This window comes from Dermacentor albipictus, chromosome 9 (genome assembly GCF_038994185.2).
Source record: "Dermacentor albipictus isolate Rhodes 1998 colony chromosome 9, USDA_Dalb.pri_finalv2, whole genome shotgun sequence".
Taxonomy (NCBI): Eukaryota; Metazoa; Arthropoda; class Arachnida; order Ixodida; family Ixodidae; genus Dermacentor; species Dermacentor albipictus.
In genome coordinates this window covers 102,625,865-102,638,077 of record NC_091829.1, presented here as the reverse complement: position 1 = coordinate 102,638,077, position 12,213 = coordinate 102,625,865, and the positions used below count along the sequence as shown (strand labels likewise).

Sequence of the window (12,213 nt, the reverse complement as noted above, 5' to 3'; positions counted from 1 at the left end):
AGGCCACTAGAATAGGCGAAATCAACTTTTCGCAAAGGCCAACTCCCCATCATGGTGTCCAACGAAGGTGAAGGACCATAACATCAGGGTTGAAGCGAACATTGGGGCAGCGGCCATCATAGAAGCGTCGTTGCTTTTCATGTGAAGCGTTAAGGCGCAGGCGGGTAATAAGGCGTGCCTCTACAGCTCTGAAGATGGCGTCACGGGCGTATTCTAACGATGTGTCAAGAAGGCCAGGAAGGAGCATGTCAAAAGGCTGCGTAGGGTTTCTTCCGTACAAAAGATCAAACGGAGAAAAACCCGTACTCATGTGGAAAGGATGTACAGGCAAATGTTTCCACAAGCACGTATTGGATAGTTCTACTCAGACGCTCTGTGATGTCATGGGCAGGAGGGTGGTACACCGTTGTGAGCTTGTGTTTTACAGCAAAGGAGTGCAAGAGGCACTGGACAACTTTTAATATTGTTACGGGAAGGAAGAAGCGTTCGTCTATTTACAAGTGGCTTTTAATGGCTGAGCCAACAAGCGTAGAGCAGCGATACTGCTAAACACTTCGTCGTCGCTAAGACCACCGTCAGCGTCGTCTTCTTTCCACATTACCGACTGTGACATTATGAAATAGCGGCCCTGGTCTGTGGAGAGCTGTCGAGAAACACCGCGTTGAAATATAACGTATTCGAGGACGAAGTCTTGAGACGTGGGTGTTTCAGCTGGTTGGAGGGGCCCAAATGATCGCGTGCCATGTCATGTAGTCGGTAACGACTGCCATCCACATATTTCCGTATGCATATAGCGGGAAAGGGCCAACAACGTCAAAACCAACCCTAAAGATTGGCGTCGATGGTACGTCGAGTAGAAGGCGGGGAGCTGGCTATACTGCAGGTTTCATGTTGCACAGGCATTGTTCACAGGAAACGCCGAAACGACATATCGTACGGTATGCCAAACACGGTCGTATGTCCTAGCGGCCCGGATGTGACCCGAGAAGGAACTGCCCGAGGAGAGTTCATAGCATATGTGAGGAAATAACAAAGACCAATACCGTCAAAGTACATGCTGTAACAGTAAAAGATACCATCCTGCACTACAAACGTACGGACAGAAGGGGAAGATGTCTGAGAGGTCAGCGGAGAATGACGTCTCGCAAGCGGGGGTCATGGTGTTGCTATTCTGCGATGTTCTCAAACGTAGCAAGCGACAGCAGGCAGGTGTACCCGCAGCTGTCGGAAAGCTCTGGTGGGTCTACTGGATGGCGCGACAAGCAATCAGCGTCTTCGTGCAATCGGCAGCTCTTATGCGTGAGCAATCTTGGAGTCGTAAAGCCCACCTACCGAAACGTGCAGTAGGATCGTTTAGGAATAAAAGCCACCATAATGCATTATGGTCATTGATAACTTTGACTGGCCGGCCGTACAAGTACGGGCGCAATTTTCCCACTGCCCAAACGCGGGTAAGGCACTCGGGTTCACTGGTAGAGTAATTGCGTTCTGCTTGAGACAGAAGACGGACGTCGCGTAACATTACCCGCTTCCGGAATCATCTCGTCAACCTTGCGACAATTCGCATGCACTCCTTGAATATGTATATATATACTTTACAACAGAAACTTCGAAATTAAATTATGAGGTTTTACGTGCCAAGACCACTTTATGGTTATGAGGCATGCCGCAGTGGGGGACTCCGTAAATTTCAACCACTTCAGGCTCTTTAACGTGCACCGAAATCTAAGTACACGGGTGTTTTCGCATTTCGCTCCTATCGAAATGCGGCCGCCGTGGCCGGGATTCCATCCCGCGACCTCAGGCTCAGCAGCCCAACACCATAGGCACTGAGCAACCGTGGCGGGTAATGGAAACTTCTGTGGGCCCACCAGATATGTAGTACGTATGCTGTATATTTAGAGAACAGTAACCTTATAGTAATAAAACCAACGTATTAAAACACCCCAAATGTGGATAAATATGTATGCACAGGGAACTCATCATCTGTGTATGTCTACGTAAGATACAGGGTGTTATGAATAGGGCCACATAACGGCTGCATAAAGGTGGGACACATGAAGGAAACATCAAAGCAGTGGCCAAATTTCAACATCTAGAATACATATAGCATGGTAATATAAAGAATACATAATGGACCGACACATGCAGACAACATAAAAGCAGCGGCGAAATTTCAAAACATAGGAAACATAAAGAATGTTTCCTTCTGTTATCTCCAGGAAACATACAGTAAACATAAAGGACATGCGCATCTGTATGCGTTTATACCTCCACGCTTCATTCAGCAGAGCAGCGTGCTCAACTTTACCACGTTCGCAATGATGATGGATATATACAGATGAAGAGGATAACGGGTGAAAGTAATGCAATACTTACGCCACGCGCGGAAACGGCCAACCGGGCCGTTGGTTATGGCGATGAACGGCGTAGGGAAGGCTTTGAAAGCGAAGCGCGCACAATTCCAGCGGTACGGCAGTGGCAGTGGAAGGCTTGACAACGGGAGTGACGCGATATTTCACTGGCGAAGTTTGCGCCGGCACAATGCAGGGTCGGAGAAAACGGGATTTAAACGTTTCGCATAAGCCATGGGCATTCAACTGGGTGCACAGTAACACTTTGTCCCCACGGTGGAAGAAAACAACGCGGTGGGAGGTGTCGTAGCGAGTTTTTCGATCTTGTCCACCGGCTTCGGTATTAAGGCGATAGCGGAGGCGACATCGGGGAATGCGCGAAACGAACTTATGTCGACGAGGGCGCCGGGGCATCAAAGACGGAGTCGTCGATGAGAGTAATGAATTGACGGCCACACACGAGGCAAAATGGTGAATACCCCGTAGTCAGTTGCGCGGCGGTGTTTCCAAGATTACATTATGGGTTTTTTTGTGCCAGAACCATGGTCTGACCATGACGCACGCCGCAGTGGGGACTCCGGAAATTTGGACAACCTCGGGTTCTTTAGCGGGCACCTAAATCTAACCACATGGGTCTTCTGCGCGAAACAGAAGCAGCCCCTTCAAGAGTGAGCACATGGCGGCTAACTAGGAGTCATCCCGAAGTGTTGCCATGTATGCATCGCCTATACCACAAGCTGAAAAAGGTAGCCAGCAGGCACAATACGCCATCGTTTATTCCGTCTCGCGCAAGCTGGCGGGGCTTTGCCCCAGAATCTCTTCTGAAAAGATGAAAGAACCCGAAGGTTGCGATAAAAAGCACGTTCGTAGGTATGTGAAATGCGCGGTCGGCGTTGTCTAGAAGATTCCGCTACCTTGTGGAAAGCCGTAAGTTGGGCAAACCGGGCGTTGTGCGAAGGATTGCGCAAGAAAACAAGAACTTTCAATTAAAAATAAAGGTAATGCACATTTGCCTGCACATTGTCAAGCTTGCATGTGTGTTCCAGATTTCCGAAAAGTAGATATCTTGATTAAAATCCAAGATAGCACTGCCTAGGAGCTTATGCAAGCTCTCTATGTATCTCTTAGAGAGAAGGCTTGCGTAAGTAACACAAATATTTCTAGCATACTCCTGTTGAAGACTTGGACCGAGAAAAAGCTGCCTTTGTTCCACAGGACGGCCGCTTTCAGTTCAAAGTTATACCTTGTGGACTGCCCAACGCCCGAGCAACCTTCAAGCGCATGATGAAATCAGCTTCGCTATTACAAACGGTCCCTCTGCCTGTGCTACCTAGACGACATCATTATGTTTTCTCCAACGTTTTAATGTGACCTTACTTGTTTGGTGACCACTCTAGCTGTCTTTTGTCGGGCGGGACTCCAGATAAACTTCAAAAAGTATAGTTTCGGCAGACAACGAATCGCCATGGTTGGTCATCGTGTAAGTGCTACAGGTGTCCCACCTGACCCTGACAAGGTTAGCGCTGTCAAGAACTTCCGGGTACCCTCTTCTACTAAAGATCTTCGGAGTTTTGTGGGATTACGTTCGTACTTCCGCCGTTTTTACGCAATTTCGTCATCACAGCCCGACCCCTAACCAACGTTCTAAGAAGGACGTCCCCTCCTTCTCGTGGGGCACCGACCAAGCGGCTGCATTCTTGGCACTGACCAACTTGCTCATTTCACCGCCTATCAAGCCTTGCTTCAACCCCTCCGCGACTACTGAAGTTCGCGCACCCGCTAGTTGGCATGGAATTGGCGCCGTCCTCGTGTGCACAACAAAACACGTGTTATTGCATACGCCAGCCGCCTTCTCTCCACGTCTGAACGGAACTATTCCATCACAGAACACGAATGGCTTGCGTTGGTTCGGGCTGTCACGAAATTTCGGCCGCATTTGTACGGCCGCGCATTCTCGGTTCTTACCGACCACTACGCTTTTTGTTGGCTGTCATCGTTCAAGGCCCCAACTGGTCGCCTTGGTCGCTGGGCTTTCAGACTACAGGAATATACACTTGACGTAAGTTATAAATCCGGCAGGCTACATAGCGATGCCGATTGTCTTTCGCACCATCCGTTGAACCCTGCTAATCTCGCTGGCCATGACTATTATTCCTGTGTGCTCGTCATAACCGATTTGCGCGACATCTGCACCGAACAGCGCCGGGATGAATTATAAAGTCACCATTCAGCAACTCTAGTCCGCAAATTACGACCCTTCTCTACCCTTCTCTACGTCAGCATGTCCTACACAATGAAGTTCTATACCATCGCAAGATTAAACCTGACGGGCTGGAATTTCGGCTATTTCTTCCTCGATAACTGCGTACCACTATTCTTCACTACACTTCAGCGCCTCACGCACCTACGACCGCGTGCGACAGTGGTTCTTTTGGACAGGTTTCTATCGTTCTGTACGCCGATACTTTGCTGCCTGCGACCGCTGTCAACGGCACAAACGTCGTGCGGTTCCACAAGCTGGCCTGCTTCAGCGGGTCGACATTCCATCGGAGAGCTTCTTTGCACCGACCTTTCCCTACATCCGCATCAGGCAACAAATGCATTGCCGTCGCAACCGACTATACGACCAGATATGTCATCACGTCTGCCATGCTTTGTAGCTGCGCTACGCTGTAAACACAAATGAGCCCATATGGGTGTTTTAACAGTTGATATGCCATTCTTCCCCTCTAGCCTAAAATGAGTACTTTCACGAGAAGAAGTAAAATATGCTAGAACCATTATTATACCCACGGCCCCATTTGAAGGGCCATTGCGGTTGTAAAATGGGGGTTTTCAAAGAAAACGGTGGCGTACGGGAAAGTGGGAGTGTTGAAATACACCCATATCTGAGATCAGGCAAATAGAGAAAAGAATAACTCAGCCGTGACCAAAAAGGCAGGCAGCCGCAGCGACAATTTCAGTAGGATTATTTCTGCAGTCAGATTCGAAATATCCCGCGCAATGTGTGTCGGCGCTCTTTTTCTGTTCAGAGTGGCCGCGCCTTGGTGCTGCAGAGGACGCCGAAAGTCGGAACTACGCGCGGAGGAACACAAGCCTTTGGAGCGCGCGCGCGCGTGCGCGCGTTGAAAGCTGCGATCGAGCAGCCATTTGTCAGCGTCTGCACATTCTTCTACCGTGGTTGATGTTTCACACTGCTTTGAACCCTCAAGACTCCACGGTGAGTGACTTTGAACGATTATTACACGTTCTATGGGTGTGCATATGTTCTAAGTGAGGAGACACGCTGATATGACTTATTGAAGGTCTCAGTACAACATGGCGCGACAGTTGGCCGTCTAGAACGATTTTGCACGATCACTGTGTTTCTTCGAGCTTTGTCGTAATCGAGGTGACTTGAGTGTTTAGGGTCAAGCGAGTGTACTTAAACATTAGAATTTTACATGATGAGGGACTGTGCCGCGTCTTTAATAGGGTGGATGTGAGCATTCGACATGTTCCCCGAAGCGCAAGCCACTACCATAATAGTTATGTGCAGTGCGAGGTGAGCTAAGCTTCGCCGCCTAACCGCGGCCTGAAAATGTGGTGGCTCGTTAAGGGTTTACTGCGGTGCGCGTGTGTGAGTGTTTGTACAGCGATCATTTGAGCGAGAACCGGCGGCGCTTCTTTGTGCGCGGTATCTGATAGCTGGCGCGTACGCGGCGCCAGTCCCCTAGCTCATGCGATGGTGTGCAGTAGGTCGCTCACTAAGCGCGCATTGTGCAGATTTGCCAGTACGCTCCGTGCTATCGTCTGTGTCTCTTCGCGCCCACGCCGCTGATTGTGCAGGGAGTTTGCGACGGCGGCGTGTAGCATGTAGAGCCTGCGCCCGTCGACTTTGATCTACGGGCGTGAAATGTCGGTGGCGCGTTTGTGGTATTAAAAGCGTCTGGTGAGCTTCCAACGGCACTACGGGTCAACGCCGCATGAACTGCCGGTCAGAGTATAAGAAACGCTTTATAGTTTATAGTTAGCGTACTGCTTGGCGGTAACAGTGTCCTTCTTTGATTCAGATTACTGGATACGCCGTCACTTGAACCTCGGCGGCCGGAGCAGGTGAGTACCAGTGGCGCCGGCACCTCGGCGGCCAGAAAACGATGCCTGTGCCATGACGAGATATATCAATTTACGCGATAGAATTGCCGGTGATGGCTCATACGGGCGCGTCGCTCCATGGCTGTGTTCTTTGCTGGAGGCCGCCACTACGCCTGCCGTGCACATACTACGCTACATCTATACAGTCGATGCTTGTGCAATGTTGTTATTCAACAGCTGGCGCTGTGCACTGGATACCTGGACTTGTTTAATGTTTAATTACTTTGCTGCTTTGCCGTTGCGTATTGGGTACAGATATTGAGTTTTGAATTCTAGGTGCCAAATTCACACATAAAAGTGGCGCTTTTCAACTCAGGATCATATCACACATCATAGCATCATCCTATATTGCACGAATATCAATAACAAAATTTCTATTGCTGGTGAAAAAAGAAAGGCAGACCGATCAACCTGTATCTGTGAGGAAAATGTGCTTGAAGTCTGCCATCGTCTATTATAGAAAGGTAATGCCTTGGTATTCAATGTCAGTAACACTCATAAGTTATGCATCCTTTTGTGTGAAATATTTTGTCTTAGAAGCCATTTATTGTAAGGGATCAGTAAACATGTCATAGCTTAACTAGTGCATAAGTGTATGAGTTAGGCAAAGGTTTTAGTTTGTAAAGAGCAAAGCCACTAAGGTATAAAATTTTGGCAAGCTTAGTTTAACAATAAGCTGACCAATATACAATACCTAATGTACCAGCAGATGCTCTCGAAGATAAACTGGCGACCAGCTTTTCGTGTTCTATGTGATCATTGTAGTGTCAACTTTTTCTCTTTTATTTCAGGACTGTGGTTGCGGCCGTTTCGTTGCCAGCTGTGAGGATGAAGCAGCTTCATAACCGGAGACCAGTCGCCTCCCATCAGTTTCCCTTTTCAGCAATAGAGGTCTTGGTATGCTCTTACCTAGAGTTTACTTTTATTACCCTATATGTTTTAAGTGCAATGGCTAGTTTAGCGGCATCACTTAGAGTGATTGTTGTGACACCTGTTCCATGGGACGTATGCAGGTTATCCCACGTAACTGTAGCAAACTTAAAAATATATGCATATGCCACCTAGCTGCACAGAACCTAGGTAATGTTGTTTCCTGTCTCTTTGAAATACTTAGATTTTCTGCATTTTGCCTAATTACCTAATTATTCTTAATCAAACAATCAACTCAGATATTATAATTACATAAAAAGTCTCAATTATAAAATTGTAGTGCAACGTGAACATTTTCCAGTACAGCTTTCTGTGGCTCAATATGTGCTACATAACGTGTTTGTAGGAGCATGAAAGAAGCCTGAGAATCCCGCAGAGTGCCTTGAGTGTGTGTGTGACAGCACCTGTGTTGCGTTCTTCCTTCAGTCCTCGTCTTTTGCGCTGTCCCGTGGCAGCTTTGCATGTATTTGAGTGTGTGCCCTGTATAGGCATGTGTGTTCCAGTAAGAAAAAAAAAATACTGAAGGAGCCTAACGTGATGTATTTCAGGACAAGTGTATGATGTAAATTACTATGTGAAAATAAAATAGGAAACCGAAACAAGACTTCACACTAGAGATATGCAGGTGTGTGCATTAGCATAATGACAAAACCCTCGTGCAAGTTTAGAAAAATATTCATTAGGTTAGTTTGTCATTCTTCTCTGTCACATTATTATTGCAAAAATGTGCTCTCTAGCATTGCACCATTAAAAACACAGTTCAAATACATCATTTGCTGGCACCTTCACATTCATAGCAACATAGAGAGGAATGGTTAAAAATTTGCTTTCCTTCTCTGACCTTCATTTTAGGTCCTTCTTATGTTTGCTGAGCTTCTTAATGCATCATAGACACCCTCCAGTGTTTACAGGCAGCTTGAGCACATTATGCCAGATTGTGGAGAAACTGCAGAGGTCGCAGTGTCTATAGCGGTGCCCGGTATATGCAAGTTTCTTGCATGATGCATTATGCTCAGTACCAATTAGATTAAGTTATCATTTTAGCAAAAATCTTTGTTTTCCAGATGTATATCAATGTGTGTCCAAAGAACTGCACTTTTTAAAAGAGTTGCTCATTCTTTAAGTCTACTGTTCGGTGTTGTAAAATGCATGTATGTTGGACAGCATAGTGTTTGGCCTTCACCTGAAGGTAGTAGTGGGGCATTTGCATGTGCATAAAGCTGCAGTAAGCCAAATGTGGAAAGATAAGGGCTAATACGATACAGTCGTAGCAAAATTTACACCTCAGCAAACTGTTTGATGCAATCCCTAGCAAAGTAACTAAAATATAAGAATGTGCTTATATGATAAACAGTACCTATGTTTCAGGTGCATGGCCATCTACTGCCATATTCCATAACAGTTCATTATTTAACACCTTAAAACTGTTGGCCCTGTTTGTGTCTAACTGCTTTTACTTCGAAAATTTTCATTGATTGCACTATGAAGGTTTTGGCCGTGACTGAAGTCACTGCCAGAAATAAATTTATAGTAGTGGCCGTCCTATGTGTGATAAGAAAAAAACATTTTGGAACCAGGTGACTGAAATGCAGTATGCTAAGTGTGCGTATTAGAACAGTCATTTATATTTTCATTGTAACCATGTATAAAATATGTATGTGCACATCTCGAAGCCATAGACTGTGTAATTTTAAATGAAGGTGTTATTTTGTGGAGTAGGTTTTTTTGTAAGCATTGTCTATAATTTGTACTACATTAAGGTGTAGTGAAGCCAAGCGAAAAATATTGTCAAGACAAAATGGCTAAAGTACATCCTTAAGATTCTTAAGCGCATTTGGATGACTTTACAGCATGTAGCAAAACAAGAATGGCAGCTGAGGTGCTTAATTTTTGTTCATTATTACCATATGGCACCAGCATGCAATGAAGACAAAAGAGGAAGAGAAATGAAGTGCACCAAATGGCAACTCTATCCTGATGGGAGCTGCATTCACATCTGCATGGTGCATGCAGTCTTTGAGTTATAGCAGCAGCTATCCACCTGTTCACTTTGTTGCATATTTGTATTGTTTATGTACTAAGTCTGGCCCTGGCAGTGTTAGGCAGTGCCACTTGTGGCGTTGGTGTGGCATGCAACACATCCTTCTAACCACAGGTGTCATGTATTATGTGAACCTAAGTTCAATTCATGTAATGCACAAAAGTTCCATTTGAAAGGATGTGCCATATTTGCCACCATTGCCATGAGTAGCACTGGCTGACAGTCACAGGGCGAGACGTTAACCTTGCTCAGCTTTTATGCAAAACCATATTACATACAAATGTAGTAATTAGTATACATGCCAAAAGCCTCACAGAATAAAATTTTTGATCCGCATCTTATAACGATTGTTATTTTGCTTTACCTCAGGATGCCTTTCTACCGGTGTTGCATCTGTGACTGACCACTCCAACGATCTCGGCAGAATCGTTACGCAGGTGTGTTCTTTTGAGATTCTCAGTACTGATATTTTGTAGTTTACGTTCGATGTAAATGCACAGATCGAATGAAAAACAGGTTAAAAGATGAGCTCACAGGCAGTGTGTCCAAACGTTTGTGAGGAAGGAAAATCTTTGTTACAAGTTGTAATTATAGCAACACAAGAGAGTGTGCACATCAAGCCACTAGTACCTAGCAAGCCTTATACACAGCATTATACCGTAGAAGCCAAAACATCAGGCGAAAACCTGTACTAAACTAGGGACTGTATTAAAACGTTTTGGAGGCTTGAAGTATTTCTTGGGTTACTCGGTCTAATTGCTTGAACTGAACTGACGTGTCCTGCAAAACAGTTTGCATTCGCATTTGATACAATCTGCAGCAAGATCTGAACAAAGGGCTGCAATACTGTAAGGGCTTCCTATTGAAGTAGCAACCAGTCTTCCCAGTGTTCTGCAGCCTCAGGAAAATGAAATGTGGTACACTGCACCACATGCACACACAACAAATTTTAATCCATAAGCATCTTTACACTGTGCTTGTGCAGGACTGGGCAACTGGCTGTTTGTTTGTGACCGAAACAACTACGTACATCATGACTGTACTGGGAAGCCACTATCTTTTTCAGTTAGTGTAACAGTCCATAAACATATGGATTTACATGAACATTTTGTCGGCCACACTTTTCATTGTCGTTTTTTTGCGCTCTTGCTTTGATGGCTGGGAGACATTTCAGGCTCGCTGAAGAGACAGGTAGCCCAGTAGCTGCCCTCACAAAGTTGTTATTTTGATTTTTAAGAGCCAACTTGCTTTGGACAATGCTGAATAACACATCAAAAGGACCGGGATTATTGACGAGGTTAGAATGACATTGAAAGAAGTTTATGAGTGTTCTTTTTTAACTCTGATCTGTCTGCTGAGACCAAATCATGTCAGCTTTTAATGAAGCAACGTTCAGGTTGGAAAACTGCAAGGCTGTGTGGGTACTCAAACAACATCAATGCTTCAGCTAGTTGAAGTTGCTCCATGACATCAAGGCAGAAGCAAATGACATGGCAAAGGAAAGGTTGGTGGACAAAGCACTCTTGGTGGCAATTATGTAGGTTCAAGAGCTATTGCACTGAGTAAGAAAATGTGTTCCCGATACAGCGTGAACATAGTGTTAATGTTGAAGAACAAACTGGCACCATCTGCCTAGTCATACACAAGCACGTACACAGAAAGGGATGCCTGTTGGCCTTGAGGGCCACCACTAGAGAGGCCAGCTGCTATCGCTATGATATAGAATGTGGCATCAGATGACTATAGTTCACACCTTTGCTGCAGCTCGCTGGCTGCGCAATTGAAGCCTTGATTGTAAGGTTGAAAAGTTTCAATCTCAAGGTGGCAATTTAGTTGCCAACTCTTACACCATGGTTCACTACTCAGTGATGCAGTGCTGGACATATTCGACCAAGCCTGGTGCGAGTTCTCATGAGTGCCTATGTTCAAGCTGCCGCTAGATACTTAGTTGATAAAATCACTGAAAACGAAATATGGTCATCGAAAGAGTCATGAAAACGATGCACGCAAGGTTTGTAGTGTGCTCACTTGGTATGACATTAGTCAAAACACCCTGTGTAGATGTTCCAAAAGGACTTCTTCTTGGGCAAGTTGGTGCTTAGATTTCCTAGGTATACTTTGTGGCGCAAAATACATTTCTTGAAAAGGGACAGAAGAAAGGAAGACAGTGAAGTGCCAAACTACCAACTGTTTAATGACAGCCTCAACAAACATATGCAAGAAAATACAACTTCTGCTCAAGCGCAGGGAGCCTAGGTGCAACAGAGCAGCATGGTCGCGATAACATACTTTGGATGAAGCATATTTCTGCACATTTCTGCGGAACTGCAAGGGAATTGTTGGAAGCATTTTATATTAAAAAGAAAGGGTCTGATTGTGTCAGCGGTACATCTATCGTACTATATTCCGCAGAAATGTGCTTCATCCAAAGTATGTTATCATGACCATCATGTTCTGTCACACCTTGGCTCCCTGCGCATGAGCGGAAGTTGTATTTTCTTCTATAGGCTTGTTCAGGCTGTCATTAAACAGTTGATAGTTTGGCACTTCACTGTCTTCCTTTTTTCTGTCCCTTTTCAAGAAATGTATTTTGCGCCACAAAGTACACCTAGGAAACCCTGCGTAGAGATGCTGGCAGAAGTGCAGCAGATGTGTGGATTGAGGAGAAAAATATCAGCTGTTCAAGTTCCACATATAACAGACTGATAATAAATCGTCGTTCAGCAAGAACTCTGACAAAAGGGGCAAGCTGCA

At 45.5% G+C, this 12,213-nt stretch overlaps 1 protein-coding gene and 1 long non-coding RNA gene across 7 annotated transcripts in view; one reads left to right on the top strand and one right to left on the bottom strand.

Moving 5' to 3' along the window:
- Positions 1 to 12,213, bottom strand: part of LOC139049594 (phospholipid-transporting ATPase ABCA3-like) — a 259,493-nt gene that overhangs the window by 48,791 nt on the left and 198,489 nt on the right. The window lies entirely within an intron of this gene.
- LOC139050209 (uncharacterized) lies at positions 5,474 to 9,897 on the top strand. The gene is made up of 4 exons (XR_011508808.1): positions 5,474 to 5,574; positions 6,407 to 6,449; positions 7,280 to 7,385; positions 9,829 to 9,897. It is a non-coding gene; the product is annotated as an uncharacterized lncRNA (long non-coding RNA).